Raw genomic sequence first — 4,828 nt, forward strand, 5'->3', positions numbered from 1 at the left:
GAACCCGCCACCTTATGTGGCTGGCGCCTTAGCCGCTTGAGCCACAGGCGCCAAGCCTATTTTATAGTTTTTAATGTACAGGTCTTTCACCTCCTTGGTTAAATTTATTCCTAGGTATTTTATTTTATTTGTAGCTATTACAAATGGAATTTTTTTTAGTTTCTTTTTTGGATTATTCATCACTATTATACAAAAACACAATTGATTTTTTTTAGCATCTCTACATTTGCTGTTATAAGTAACATTTTTAGTTTTATATCTTGTTCTTACTTTAATGAGTGTGTGCTTTTTTAACATCACAGATTTATTCTCTTTTTTATTTTTATTTATTTATTTTATTATTATTATTTTTTTTTTTTTGAGACAGAGCCTCAAGCTGTCATCCTGGGTAGAGTGCCGTGGCATCACAGCTCACAGCAACCTCTAACTCCTGGGCTCAAGTGAGTCTCCTGCCTCAGCCTCCCAAGTAGCTGGGACTATAGGCGCCTGCCACAACACCAGGCTAGTTTTTGGTTGCAGCCGTCATTGTTGTTTGGCGGGCCCAGGCTGGATTCGAACCCACCAGCTCAGGTGTACGTGACTGGTGCCTTAGCCATGTGAGCCACAGGCGCTGAGCCACAGATTTATTCTCTTAAAGTTCTGGAGATCAAAAATCCAAAATGAGTCTTTTATGGGGCTAAGTTCAAGGTGTGAGCAGGGCTACATTTCCTCTGGATGCTCTAGGGGAGAATTCATTTCTTTACCTTACCTAGCTTCTAGAGAGTGCCTCCATTCTCTGACTTGTGGCCCTTCCTCCACCTTCAAAACTCAGCAGCGTAGCATCTTCAAATCTTGCTCTGACGATGGTTTTCTGTTTCTACTGTTACATCTCCTGAATCTCTTACCCTCCTGCCTCTTCTTTTTTTATTGTGGTAAAATATACATAATATAATATTTACCGTTTTTTTTTTTTTTTTGCAGTTTTTGGCCAGGGTTGGGTTTGAACCCACCACCTCCGGCATATGGGGCTAGCACCCTACTCCTTTGAGCCACAGGTACTGCCCAATATTTACCGTTTTAACCATTTTAAAGTGTGTAGCTCAGTGGCACTGAGTACATTCACATTGTTCTGGAGTTATAGCTGATTTTTGCATGTTGATCACAACGAGTAGTTTTTTGTGTGTATTTTATGTGATTTTCTACTTATAGGATCATGTTATTTGGAAACAGAAATAGTTATCCTTTTTGTTCCAGTTTGAATACCTTCTATTTATTTTTTTTGTCAAATTGCTTTAGCTAGTACTCAAGTACTAGCTTCATGGTATACACTAGAAGTACAATGTTCAGTGAGCAGTGATTCAAGCAGGCATCCTCGCCTTGTTCCTGATCTTACAGGGAAAACTTTCAGTCTTTCACCATTGCAGTAGGAGATTAGCTGTAGGTTTTTCACAAATGACCTTTACTATATTAAGAAAGTTCCCTTTTATTTTTAGTTTGCTGAGTGTTTATTCATGAAAGTGTTGAGTTTTGCCAAATGCTTTTTTTGAAGCTATTAAGATGATCATATTTTTTTCTTTGTTCTTTTAATGTGATGTGTTATATTGATCTATATTCTTGTGGAGAACTACCCTTGCATTCCTAGGATCAATACCACTTGCTCATGTACTCATGGTGCATAATTTTTTTCATGTTCTGTTGAATTTGGTTTGCTAGTATTTTGCTAAAGATTTTTAAAAATGTTTTGTACAATTTAATAGTTCTCTTAATGGCCGTAGATACATAAGGCTGTTGGGTAGCATTCAGAAACATGACAGTAATGCTCGTTTTCTAAGTTGGTATGTAATCTTCAATAAGAAGTTACTTGTACGAAATGGTTCTCAAACCAGTAAGACTGCATTTATGCATCCATCATTTTCAGGATTGTTGGTAACCTGGGCATATTTCCCCCCAATAACCTTGCCCCCTTGTTCACAAGGCCCAGCTCACTCACATTGACCTCAATAACACCCAAAGTTGTATATAATGGGGATGAGGGATTCTTTTTTACACCAAGTATTGGTAGGCAAAAAAAGGTGGCCTTCAGTTCATGATGTGTTACATGGGCTTTCTTCAAACGTAAGCCCATTGGCCTGATGAATCTTTGATATTTAGATGGTTTTCTTGTAAAGCCATCTCCAACAAAGCAGACTTTAGTAACCATCCTCTTCCATGCCTTATTCTTTCTCTTTTCTGTTTGAATAACTTTTAACACTTCTGTTTTTCCCTGGGCATGAACTTTGGGCAGAGATACTTCCCATTTTCCTGCTTTCTCTTTTCATTTTTGTTTAATCCTATTAGACAGTAGTTTGGCTTAGGACTGTTCCTCTCTGTCCAGCAGATAGGCAAGCACTGCTCCCTGTAGAGTCTTTTCGTCATCCTTCTGTTGAGTGTTTCTCTCTTTTCATGTACCTTGGTAGTCTTTTTCACTTGTATTTTCTCAGTATGGTGCTGTTATAGTAGAGTTTAGCCTTCAGACCAGTCATCTTCTTTGCCTTCTTTGACCACTCGTGAGTCTCTCGACTTTTCTTTTTTCTGTTTCTCATGGTAATCCAAATGATATCCATAGGGTTTATGGTGTCATTCTATACATTCATTTTGTGGCATGATGATGGCCACAGAGCGAATGGGTGCAGTCTCCAGGGTATAAAGAAGCTTTCAATCTTGGGTCTCACAGATTCACGAACCAACTCTGCATAGTCTGGCTGCAACAGGAAAAGGTCACTTTTTGAGGACTTTTTTTTTTTTTGAGACAGAGTCTCACTCCGTCTCCCTGAGCAGAGTGTCGTGGCATCATAGCTCACAGCAATCTCAAACTCTTGGGCTCAAGCGATCCTCTTGTCTCAGCTTCCCTAGTAGCTGAGACTATAGGTGCCCACCACAATACCCAGCTAGTTTTTCTATTTTTAGTAGAGATGGGTCTCCGTCTAGTTCGGGCTGGTCTTGAACACCTGAGCTCAGGAGATCTACCTGCCTTGGCCTTGTAGTGTGCTAGGATTATAGGTGTGAGCACCATGCCCACCCAGCATGTTTGCTGAGGATTTTTGTGTCTGTATTCATAGAGGATATTGGTTAATAGTTTTCTTTTCTTGTGGTATCTTTGTTTGTCTTTGGTGTCAGGGTAATGCAGGCCTTATAGAATATGCTGGAAAGTGTTCTTTCCTCTTCTATTTTTTGAAAGATTTTGGGCATGATTGCTGTTAATTTTCCCTTAAATGTTTGGTAGAATTCACTAGGGAAGACATCTGGTCCTAGACTTTTCTGTACTGGGAGATTTTTGATTACTGATTCAATCTCTTTACTTGTTAAAGGTCTGTTGATATTTTATATTTTTTTGTCAGTCAATTTTGGTAGTTTACATGTTCCTAGGAATTTTTCCATTTTATCTAGCTTGTTTAATTCTTTGATGTATAATTGTTCATAATATTCCTTAATCCTTTTAATTTCTATAAAGCCAGTGTTAAATTTTCTGATTTTAGTAATTTCTGTCTTTTTTTTTTCTTAGTCTAGCTAATGGTTTGTAAATTTTGCTGATGTTTTCAAAGAACCTACTTTTGGTTTTGTTGATTCTTTCTTTTTCTTTTTTTATTGAGACAGAGTCTCACTATGTTGCCCTGAATGGAGTGCCATAGCATCACAGCTCACAGCAACCTCCAACTCTTGGGCTTAAGCGATTCTCTTGCCTCAGCATCCCGAGTAGCTGGGACTACAGGCACCCGCCACAATGCCTGGCTATTTTTTTGGTTGCAGTTGTCATTGTGGTTTAGCAGGCCCAGGCCAGGCTTAAACCCACCAGTCTTGGTGTATATGGCTGGTGCTCTACTCACTGAGCTATGGGGACCAAGCCCATTGATTCTTTCTATTGTTTTTCTATTTTCTGTTTCACTTCTGTCTGCTATTTTTAGTATATATCAACATTCTGGGCTCGGCGCCTATAGCTCAACCGGCTAAGGCGCCAGCCACGTACACCTAAGGTGGCGGGTTCGAATCCCCAGCCTGGACCCGCCAAACAACAATGACGGCTGCAACCAAAAAAAAAAAAAATAGCCGGGTGTTGTGGCGGGCGCCTGTGGTCCCAGCTACTTGGGAGGCGGAGGCAGGAGACTCGCTTGAGCTCAGGAGTTGGAGGTTGCTGTGAGCTGTAATGCCATGGCACTCTACCCAGGGGGACAGCTTGAGGCTCTGTCTCAAAAAAAAAAAAAAAAAAAAACATTCTGAGCTTTCACATCCATGAACCAAGCTTGACTGTTTTCCTCTTCCATTACCTGGTCACAAGAAATACCCCATGAAGCCATGCATGTGAACTGAGGCAGAAGCACAAGTAGAGCAGTGGTGAAAGGTATAGGGCCAGGGTCACTTGCTTTTGCAGCTTGCTTGTACTTTCTGTCTCTGCTTATAATCGACCCAGATGTGCCACTTCCATCTTTAGAAGGACTGCTTTTTGGCCTTCTTGAACTTATGATTTGGTGGATCTGAGAGAACCCAGCTCATGGCTGTGTGATTACTTGGTACCCCTTGGTCAGGCATTTGTCTCTACCAGGCACCCACCTTGCTTTGACAGTTAAGTGTCACCACCTGCCATCTATCATTTTGGGATTCCATTATTCTCATTGCTCACAATGAGCTCTGTTCTATAATAGCATATCCAACTATCTTCCCTGGCCTCTGGAGGATAGTTGTTGAGTTTCTCAATGATGCTGGCTCCCTGTTACTCATGAATTTCTTATTGTCTTGGTAAAGAGTATCCTGGGTGTCCGTCTCTGAAACACAGCTATCTGGTGGGCTTTCTAGCTTTATGTAACATAATCCATGT

General features: G+C 40.5%; 1 pseudogene; it reads right to left on the reverse strand.

The window, feature by feature from the left end:
- Positions 1–1,858: 1,858 nt before the first annotated feature.
- LOC100956962 lies at positions 1,859–2,622 on the reverse strand (annotated as a pseudogene).
- Positions 2,623–4,828: the final 2,206 nt, after the last annotated feature.

This window comes from Otolemur garnettii, unplaced genomic scaffold, assembly GCF_000181295.1.
Source record: "Otolemur garnettii isolate 467f Iridium unplaced genomic scaffold, OtoGar3 scaffold00158, whole genome shotgun sequence".
Classification (NCBI taxonomy): domain Eukaryota; kingdom Metazoa; phylum Chordata; class Mammalia; order Primates; family Galagidae; genus Otolemur; species Otolemur garnettii.